This window comes from Apium graveolens, unplaced genomic scaffold (genome assembly GCF_009905375.1).
Source record: "Apium graveolens cultivar Ventura unplaced genomic scaffold, ASM990537v1 ctg1735, whole genome shotgun sequence".
NCBI lineage: Eukaryota > Viridiplantae > Streptophyta > Magnoliopsida > Apiales > Apiaceae > Apium > Apium graveolens.
Window position 1 is genome coordinate 11973 of NW_027417373.1, and position 11972 is coordinate 23944.

Here is an 11972-nt window from a genome sequence, read left to right on the forward strand (position 1 = left end):
AAGAAACATCACGGAAGTTAGTCACTCATGAACCAGACAGTACATCGAGTGTCAACATTGAAGTGACGGAATTGATTCATAAGTCTCAGTGATTTTCAGAAGATTATCAGAAGATTGGATGCTGCTCAAGGTTAGTATTAATTCTCTATTAATTAATTAAGTCATATAATTTAATTAAGAAATTAAATTATATCTGCAAAGATTAATTTATTGATTAATTAAATTAATTGATTAATTAATTCAGAATTAATATTAAGGATTTTCAAGTTTTTAATTGGTTTAAAATCTATTTAAATTGAAACAAGGCAAACTGATTGTATTAGTATGACAATCGGTATGACAATCAATAGTCATACCGAAAGTCATGCTAATTCATTTAATTGTTTTGTTAGAATTTTTATTAGATTAAAAATCTGTTATTAATCTTTGCAAGACAATCTGAATTGTACTTATGTGACAATCGGTATGACAATCAATTGTCATACCGAAAGTCATGCCAGTTCAAATAGATTGTCCTGCCGAAAGTCATGCTGGTTCAAATGATTGTCTTGCTAATTCAAAAGGATAGTCTCACCGATTGTCATGCAAGCTAAAGGATTGTCATGCCAATTCAATTCAACTCAGCTGATTTATTAAATAGAAGCAGAGAGCAGAAAATCATAAAAAAAAGAACTCAATCATTCAAACAAAAATACAAGAACAAGAAAGCAGCCGCCTCTGAAACATTTTATTTTTCTTCTCTGCTTTATTCAAGATCATAATTTCTAGATTGTAATGTTAAATCTAATCCACTAGAAATCTTTATCTTGTTCTTGTGTATCAATCTAGCGGATTAAAATCCCTAGAACTTAATCTCAAATCGCGTTTAGCATTTGATTCTAATTATTGCAAAAATAGAAAAAGTTCATGTCGAATTTATTCTAGATTTGTGATAATTGATTTGAGATTAATACCTTGTAATCGATACAGTTGTTGTAACACCTTTCAAGTTTAATAATATTTTTATTTAACTTGAATTTTGTTTCACATTTTTTATTCCGCATTTTATTCGATTATTTGGTAACGTTTGTATTCAACCCCCCTTCTACAAACACATTGGGACCTAACAATTGGTATCAGAGCCTTCTGATTAACGAACAAATCAAGATCCTAGACTTTTGTGATTTTTCAACTCCTTGAATTTTTATTTATTCAAAAATTCATAATGACTTCACATAAAGTTGGAACCGTTAAAATTCCACAATTTGATAAAGAGAATTATATCATGTGGAAGAAGAAGATGCTATTATTTTTACAAGTTGCAAATCCCAAATATTCAAACTTGTTAAAGAAGGGTATAAAAACTCCGATGGTTATTGAACCGGAGGTAATAATAGATGGTGTGGTGACTACTGAAGCTAGAACCTATCCAAAAGAGCCTGAAGATTTTACTCCTGCTGAGAAGGAAGAAGCCTCCTTGGATGCCAGCCTTCAATTAATATTAATTGATTCCCTTGATCCCTTGATGAACAGACATGTGATGAACTGTAAAAATTCCAAACACATGTGGGAAACTATTGAGGTGATTAATGAAGGCACAGAGGAAGTTAGGGAGAACAAGTTGGAAATCCTAACCTCTGAATATGAACATTTCAAATCAAATCCAGGAGAAGGAATTACTGAAGTGTTTGAGAGGTACAATGCGTTGATCAACAACCTGAACATCAATGGAAAGTATTATTCAATCAGGGAGGTCAACAAAAAGTTCCTTTTAACACTGCCAGCTCATCTTGAACATAGAATCACTGCCATTAGAGAAGCTAGAGATCTGAGTGAGATTTCTTTGGACAGGCTCTATGGAGTGTTAAAAACCTATGAGTTGGAGCAGATTCAACAGAAGGAAGTCTACGGGAAGGATAGAATGGTCAGCACATCTAATGCACTTGTAGCTGAAGGTCAACAACAACAACAATCTCAACAGTTAGAAAGAATGGTACAGTTTTCCAAGGGTGAGGAAAATGAGTTAGTAGCAGAATATGATCCTCCTACTACAAATCAATCAAGTGATGATTTTTATTCCTTGGAAGAGCTGGAGCAATTGGAAGACGAGTCAATGGCCCAAATTGTCAAGAGATTCTCCCATGTCAGATTCAGGAGGAATCCCAAGCTTAAGTACAAGTCCAACTACAACAAATTCCAGAAAGGTGGATCTTCATCCTCTAACACCAGCAGTGGTGGGTACAAAACAGGGATGGTTGATCGAAGCACCATTAGATGCTATAACTGCAATGAGTTGGGACACTTTGCCACAGAATGTAGGAAGCCAAAGCAAGTAAGAAAGAACTCTGAAAGGGCTTATCTGGCAAAGGGAAGAAGCTGGGATGATACTGACAGTGAAGATGAAGATGAAGGAAATCTTGCTCTTATGGCTATTGATGGAAAAGCTTCATCGTCAAGAATAGAGGTAAAACTTTCTGATGCTGAAATGGTTTATCATCTAAGAGGTAACTTAGATTGTGCACGTCGTGATAATGAACTGTTAAGTTTACAGATCACAGACCTTGAGAAAGAGGTCAATGAATTAAGACTTGTGCACATTAATCAAGACAAATTAAAAGAACAGGTATCTTTTCTAGAGAATAGAGTTGACTGTTATAGAAAACTCGAAACTATTCTCAAAGACAAGATCACCGGTCTTGAGACTAAGGTTAGAGCCTACTTCAATTCTTGTTCGAAGGCTAAAGAGTTCTACAGTAAGCAAGCTGTTAATCAAACATCTGGAATAGGTTATGATTACAATGCTGCTATTGGAGAATTAGGCATAAACTCCCCTCCTCATGTATGTGCTAAAGGGAGGGAAGTACCACATGTGCTTAAGGGTGTTGATGAACCCCTCTATAAAGCATCAATTGCTGAACCATTTGATGCGACCTCTTCTGTTATTCAAGAAGAAATACGTGCTGAGGATCATGCTTATGAGAAGATTGTTTCCAAGTCAAGTGAGTCGAAAGTTCCAGTCAAAGTTGTGAAAGCAACTGAGACTAACTCAGACACACATGAGTTGGATAACAATAATGCCATATCTACCATGCATAAATTACCTGCTGTTAATCACTCTCATAAAGCATGTAGTGTTGCTAATTGTATGTCTTGTGCTTTTAATATGATGTATGCTTATTTTAATGGTAAGCATGTGTCTAATGATAAGACTACTCCTCGTCAGCATGTGAATAACAAGAAGCATGATAGGTCTAAGACTGCTAGTCCTTCTAAGGCTAGAAAGGAGACATTTGTGCCTAAGCTTAAACAGAAATTTGTTAACGCTGTTTACAAGGTCAAATGTTCAGTCATTGAGAAAGTTGAGACAATTAAAATTAAAAATGTTGTTTTGCCTGACAAAGGACAGTTCTACAAGTATGCCGGGCCCAACCAAGTTTGGGTTCCGAAGAAGGTCTAATCCATTTGTAGTGCAGGGCATTAAACAGGTGTAACCGGTAGTGTGGATTCTTGACAGTGGATCATCAAGACATATGACCGGAGATAGAGCCCTGCTATCAAATGTGGTTGAGAAAGCTGGCCCCCTGGTTACCTTTGGAGATAACAGCAAAGGTTTATCTGAGGGATATGGCTGTTTGCAAGCTGGGAATGTTATCATTATAATTTTGTATATTGTGCTAGGTTATTATCAGGAAGCATCATCTAACATATAGCACCAGTGACGAGACTTGAGAATATTACGACATATCAGACACCTGTTGCACATTACACTTGGAATTGTACTCTAGTAAGATGTGTACAAGTGTACTCCTGGTTGGTGAGTTAAAAGAGGAAGTCAGTGCACCACAGTTCATGGACTTTGCAGCTGTAGATCTATTGGACTATGCAATCTCTTCTTCACAATCTCACTTCAGGTTGGTATGAACTAGTATACTGCTCAAGCAATCATCAAGGACATGGTATGGCACTCTAACAGAAGTTATAATGTTATATGAATAAGTAGAGTCGTCATATTAATAACTATCTTATCACTAAGCACAATCATATTGTTTTATATGTGCAGTGGTATATTGCTAATGCAACATAACAATTAGTATCTAAAGTACTTGACAAGTATCGGTCAATGATATCTTGTTAACATTATGTTGCAGATATTTGTAAGCTTTTGACATGAATGAGAATTACTTAGACTTTACCCTAAGTGATCAATGTTTTATCAAAAACTCATTCATATTGAAAAACAAAATCAAACTTCTTTCTACATTAGTGATCTCTTATTTCATGTAAAATCTTTTGAAATCACTATTGTAAATCATTTTCTCTCTATTACCATATATTCTGTGTTACAGGTTCAGTCTCCAATGACTTTCTTTAATTGACAGTCATGAGGTTGAAAACCCACAACGTCTATCCCAGACTGTAAAGACAAACACAAAAACAGAACCAACCAACACTCTCTTACCACAAAATGTAGTATGAATGAGCATGAGGAAGATAGTGCCTAGTGCACCACATAAGGAAGGTTCTGTAGTCAACCCAGTAGCTCTGTCTCCTACATAGATGAGTAGTATTTAAACCGAGACAACTGCTAGCCCCCATACATCTTCTCAAAAAGATGTAATGGCTGAAAAGGCACAAAAACAGTTACTAGATTCATTCTCTCAACAGGGTGAGTCTATTGAATTTTGCCTGTCGGCCAAGGTATCCGATGTAGTGTCACCACTTCAAACATAAACAATTCTTGATGCACAAGGAGAGGTTACACACACAAAGGATGAGTTGACAGAAACAAGAGTTTCGACCATTTTAAGGTCAGATTCGATTGTTCAAGGTTCGTTAGTGGACCAATTGCCTTTACAGGTGTTAGGAGAGGATACTGATCCAAAAGCCATATGTCAGTGGTCAGTGTCTACCTCCCCAGGCTTAAATCCCCTGGATGCATCTGCGGATAGTGGATCTGACATAGGTGCAGATCGGCAACTTGTTGACAATGATTCAGATATTACCTGATGAGTCACAAGGAAATGTCTTCACAGACATTAGAAGGGAACCTTGATCTTTATGCTAAATTCTTTGGATCATTGTTTACCTTCCCAGAATTCAAATCTGGAACCCTAAAAGGGAAACTAGCAACTTGTAGATTATGACTCAGATTCATCTGACGAGTTTAACAAGGATGGGGATTTGTGAACTCCCATTGCACCACCTGTGACCTCCTTAAAGGATGGCTAAGGTGATTTTCCTTGCAGGTACAGCTGGATTATGGAGCTATGAGAGGAGTGATACACTTGTGAGATTGAGTGTAAACACGAGTGGAGAGAAGAGTGAAACACATGTGAGGTACACTAAAACACAATCACACACTCACAGTGAGGAAGAAAGAGAAACTACTTGTTATTTCTTTTCCAACCAAGTGAAATATGAGAACTCCTTCAGACGACAGCATACATTCCTTCTTTAAGGGGGAGATAAAAGCTTAAGTAATAGTTTGGAGGATTCCTCAACTAAGGGGGAGAAATAGCAGGGAGGAAGAAAAAGATCCTAAAAATGTACACTACACCACACCATTGTTGTTTGTAACTACGGATCCTATTGTACGGGAGAGGTGGTAAACACAAGGTGATTTCCTAGTAAGGGAAGAAGCAGTTAGGGGAGTACCATTGGTTTTTATCTGCGGATCCTATTGTACGGGAGAGGTGGTAAAACGAAGGTGATCTTCTTTAATCAGTTGATTCTCATAGGGGGAGAAGCAAGAGATATGGGCTTCTCAACAGGGAAATGTGGTTGTACAAATGAAGATATGTTCAGTCTAGAGGAACATCTACTTGAAATCTGGAAAATGTTAAATCTCATCCAGAAATTTTCTGCTATTTACTTTGCATGTATGTTTATATCTTTTTCTTATTTGTTAGTTGAGTTATCCTCTAGGTATTTGTGTGTTATTGTCTAACAAACAAATAGGGGGAGATTGTAAGTCATATGTCATAGGCCTATTTGTATATTCGAGGATTCAACTCAACTCAAATAAGAATGTAATAAGTAAATAGTGGATCGACCGTCAGAGAGATCTCGCAAAGTAATATCTGTCAAAGGATTCAGAGACAAGGTTCATCTACAGACTTGAGGAATTAATTCACTGGAAGAAGTTCAAGAAATTGATCATGCCTCAGTGATATAAGTCAAGATCGTGGATTTAATCAAATGACAGAGATCTCGTCAGAGTATCATTAATTACAAGGATTTAATCTGAAGAAAATCAAAGCGTCAAAGTCAAGACATGAAGAAACGTCACGGAAGTTAGTCACTCATGAACCAGACAGTACATCGAGTGTCAACATTGAAGTGACGGAATTGATTCATAAGTCTCAGTGATTTTCAGAAGATTATCAGAAGATTGGATGCTGCTCAAGGTTAGTATTAATTCTCTATTAATTAATTAAGTCATATAATTTAATTAAGAAATTAAATTATATCTGCAAAGATTAATTTATTGATTAATTAAATTAATTGATTAATTAATTCAGAATTAATATTAAGGATTTTCAAGTTTTTAATTGGTTTAAAATCTATTTAAATTGAAACAAGGCAAACTGATTGTATTAGTATGACAATCGGTATGACAATCAATAGTCATACCGAAAGTCATGCTAATTCATTTAATTGTTTTGTTAGAATTTTTATTAGATTAAAAATCTGTTATTAATCTTTGCAAGACAATCTGAATTGTACTTATGTGACAATCGGTATGACAATCAATTGTCATACCGAAAGTCATGCCAGTTCAAATAGATTGTCCTGCCGAAAGTCATGCTGGTTCAAATGATTGTCTTGCTAATTCAAAAGGATAGTCTCACCGATTGTCATGCAAGCTAAAGGATTGTCATGCCAATTCAATTCAACTCAGCTGATTTATTAAATAGAAGCAGAGAGCAGAAAATCATAAAAAAAAGAACTCAATCATTCAAACAAAAATACAAGAACAAGAAAGCAGCCGCCTCTGAAACATTTTATTTTTCTTCTCTGCTTTATTCAAGATCATAATTTCTAGATTGTAATGTTAAATCTAATCCACTAGAAATCTTTATCTTGTTCTTGTGTATCAATCTAGCGGATTAAAATCCCTAGAACTTAATCTCAAATCGCGTTTAGCATTTGATTCTAATTATTGCAAAAATAGAAAAAGTTCATGTCGAATTTATTCTAGATTTGTGATAATTGATTTGAGATTAATACCTTGTAATCGATACAGTTGTTGTAACACCTTTCAAGTTTAATAATATTTTTATTTAACTTGAATTTTGTTTCACATTTTTTATTCCGCATTTTATTCGATTATTTGGTAACGTTTGTATTCAACCCCCCTTCTACAAACACATTGGGACCCAACAAGTACAGGTGCTTCATCCCTTCATTCAGATGTTCCATACCTGTCTCTATCTTCAGAAATCTAGAGGAATCCAGTGAATGATTCATTTCAACCAAATCTTCAAGAGAAGTCATCCTTGTATGTAGAGAGCAGAAGTCAGAAATGTCATCAGCTGATAAAGTTGGAGTTTCCTGAATGGAATTGAGCTTTGGTGTGACAGTGTTCTTGAGATCTGAGATATCATTCCTTATGAGTGCCAGCTGATTGTTGACAGAGGTGGAAGAAGAAGACCGTTCAACCACTTGTGCTTTGAATGCTTGAGCTTCAGCTTGGATTTTAGCAAGTTCTTCTTTTAGGGCAGCAATTTGAGCTAACAGGTTTATAGTATCAGTGTCTGTGTGTGCTCTCACCTGAATTTCACTCGTGTTTGGTTCACTCGCCTCACGTGCTTGTGTTTCTCTCAATATAATTGCTCGTGAGGAGTCTTCCTGTTACTGTTCTTCTGTACCTGCAGTTAAAATCACCCTAGCCTCTTCAAGAGAGGTCAGTGGTGGTGCAATGGGAATTCGCGAGTCCCGATCCTCAGTCAAACCTATCATTTCTTGTGAAATAGATGTCTGAATTGCTTCAGGGATAAATTGACCGAGTTGCCCTCCACTTTCTCCAGATAAATCTGCGAGTGGAGAATCCCGTGAGGGAGCCAGAGGTGTTTGATCTGGGAGGGGAGAAAATGACTCTATTAAGGGTGGCTGAGAGTCAGATTTTCCCTCAGAAGCATGTGACTGCTCTTCTGCCGTAACTATGGCAGGCACTGTAACAGACTCTATGTGCACTCCTCGCTCTGTGTCCTGAGTATCATCTGCGGATATGTATGGTTCCATTGTGAGTAATGGAATTGTGCTTGACTCAGTACAAGATGCCATGGCCCTATGGCGAATTTCAATAGATTCATCCTGTTGAGAGAATGTCTCTAGTAACTGTTCATTGGCCATTTCAAAGTCCATGTCCTGTTGGGAGGACAAGGATGGGCTTTCAGATGCCTCAGTATAAGTTCTTCTTTTCTTTGGAGGAGGCAGAGCTGAGGGTTCACTCACATTTAACAATGCACTACTTCCTATTAATCTTCTGGGTAACATTTTAGACAGAGGGGGAGTGGTTGAGATAGAATGTGACTCTGTGTTTGGCTCTATGACCTGGGATTGAAGCTGTGGTTCTACAACTTCATGGTCAGCCCTATCAACCACTGGGGGTCTTTCAACAGAAGTAGGAGTGGAGTGAGGGTGAGGAATTACTACCTGTAATGGAAGAGCATCTGATGTTGGAGGAGCCTGGGTGGCTTGAACCACTGGAGGTTGAGGTTGCTGTTCATTAACGGGAAGATTGAAAATAGGTAAAGGAATATAGGTGGCCATGAAAGCAGATACAAGTACTGGAACTTGCATGAATTTGAAGGTTGTGTCTTGGCGGGTATAAATCTTTTTGCTTACCGGAGGGGGTTCGGTTACTGCAGAGTTAGCAAAAAGGGCTTTGTGCTCAGGTGTGAGAAGATGATCTGCTATAAGCATGAGAAAACGAGCATAGTAACATGATACCCTACGATTTGTAGAATAATCATGTAAAGCAGTAGTGAGACGTCTCAAGAGAATGGGAAAAAGTAGTTTGCCAAAATTGATCCTTTGATTGAAAACAACCGCAAGACCAATATACTGCAGAGTGGAAGTGATGTTGTGAAAGTTGGATTTAGTGCAGTTGGCAAACACTTTAGAAAGTGTATCGAAGAAAATATCCCATTCAGATACCAAATTGGATTTAGAAAGTTTGGTTAAATTGATCACCCCCTGACAGTGAATAGCATGGAAAAAGTTTGTGATATCATTTTCAAAGGGTAAATTACAGAAATTGTCCAATGGAAAATTTAACGCCTGATTGACTACTGTTTCATCAACCACATACTGTGTGTTTTCCACGGTGAATGAAAAAGATTTTGAATCATCGGCCACAGTAGAGGTTGTGCAAATCAGTCTAAGCAGATCGACATTTAAAATCACATTTGATTTAATAGCAGAGCTAACAATCGAATGGTCATTTAAAAATCTAATCCAAGGCTTAAATTTTTCCACATCACATTTTTCCGGATTAAAATAACCAACCTGATTATGCGCGACAATTTGGAAATTGAGAGCCATTTTAAAATAATAATAAGACACACACTTTCAGAATTTTAAGAATAATATTAAAAAAATTCGAATTAATTAAATTAATTTAATAATTCGAATTAAATTAATTATAATCGAAAAATTTAGACAGGAATATATCTCGTTAAAATTCCTAACTCACAAACACAGTTTTGAAAAACCAAAAGACACAAATCAGAAATTAAAAATAAAATAAAATAAAAAATACCCAAAATAAAAAAAACAGAAACTGATTTTGATTTGTTTGATTTCTTTTAACAAAAATCCAACAGCACTTCTGTATGTATATACTTGTATGTATATATCACAGGAGTGATGATTTTTGTATGCTGAGTAAAAACTCGAGCAAGAAACAATGGTGACTTTGGAGTAGCAGTTCGAAGAGAGAGAGAAAGAGAAGGAGACTGTTGAAATTTTGAAATAAAATGAACTGATGAAAATAAAAAAAACAGACACACAAACCATTAAGTAGTATAACTGGTATGACAATCGGATTGTCATACCGATTGTCATACCGATTGTCACACCAGCTTAAAGTCAGAAAAAAAACAAATAAAACAAAACAAATAAAAATAAGTAACTGGTATGACAATCTGATAGTCATACCGATTGTCATACCAATACAAAATAAAATAATATAATTCAGATATTAATTTTATTACTGGCATGACAATCAATAGTCATACCGATTGTCTTGCCAGTTATAAAATTAATCTGATTTTAAAATAACCAATCATTATTACTAAAATGACTTTCAGCAAGACAATTTCAATTGTATTGCCGATTGTCATTCTAGAATAAGAAAAAATAAGTATTAACAGATTTATATATACATGTGTTCTGAAATGATTTTCAGCAAGACAATTTTAATTGTCTTGCCGATTGTCATTCCAGTAGAAAGACTATATATATTATTAACAGAATATATTAACAAATATGGAAAACTGAAGTAAAGTCTTATATTAATAGTAAAAATTCAGAAAATATTTACAAAAACAAAGACAATATTTCAGAATTAATTATTTTTATTTCAAAAATAGATTTCTGTTCAATTTTAGCAAATAAAATTCATAGAAAAATATTTTTAGAGAAAATAAAATATTCGGAGATATTTAAAGTTAACAAGTCGAGTAAATAAAACAGATAAGATAATAAAAATTCCATAGAAATAAGCAAGAAATATGATAGAATGATAAAAAAAATTTGCAAATAAATTTTTCATTTATGAAAAAATCATTTGTAAATTCATTCAAGAACAGATCTCAGATATTAACTAAATTAATCACTAAAACTATTCAACATGCCCAATTTACCAACTAATCTGGTAAATATGGATTCATCAAGTGGTTTAGTGAAAATATCTGCTATTTGTTCTTTTGTTGGAACAAAGAATAGTTCAACAGTACCATTCATGACGTGCTCTCTAATAAAATGATACCTGATGTCAATGTGCTTTGTCCTCGAGTGCTGTATAGGGTTGTTGGTGATGGCTATTGCACTTGTATTGTCACATAAAATAGGAATTTTGTTCAATGCAGAGCCATAGTCTCGAAGCTGGTTCCTAATCCACAAGATCTGAGCACAGCAGCTTCCAGCAGCAATATATTCAGCCTCGGCCATTGAGTTGGAAACTGTTTGCTGTTTCTTGCTGTACCATGAGACTAGCCTGCTTCCTAGGAATTGACAACTCCCTGAGGTGCTTTTCCTATCAACAACACTTCCTGCGTAATCTGAATCTGTATATCCAACAAGGTTAAAACCAGATTCTTTAGGGTACCAAATACCTAGATTTGGTGTTCCCTTAAGATATCTTAAGATTCGTTTAACAGCAACGAGATGAATATCTCTAGGATCCGCTTGGAACCTTGCACATAAGCATGTAGCATACATAATATCTGGTCTACTTGCAGTAAGATAGAGTAACGAGCCAATCATACCTTTGTAGCTTGTGACATCTACCTTAATGGAGTTTTCACATGGTCCAAGCTTGACAGCTATAGTTGATGGAGTCCTTGCTGATGCAGAATCCTCTAGATTGTACTTTTTGAGGAGTTCCTTGAGATACTTGGATTGACAAATAAATGTTCCATCTAACCTTTGATTTACTTGTAATCCAAGAAAGAACTTCAGCTCTCCCATCATGCTCATTTCAAACTTGTTGTGCATTAATTAGCAAATCTCATACAGAGATTATCATTAGTAGACCCAAATATTATATCATCCACATAGACTTGGACTAATATAGTATCATTCTTATGTTTTTTAGAAAAGAGTGTTTTGTCTATAACACCTCTAATAAAGCTATTTTCAATAAGAAATTCAGAGAGAGTGTCATACCATTTTCTTGGAGACTGTTTGAGCCCATAGATAGCCTTGAAAAGAAAGAAGACAAAATCCAAATGATCTGGATCTTCAAAACCAGGAGGTTTCTCTAC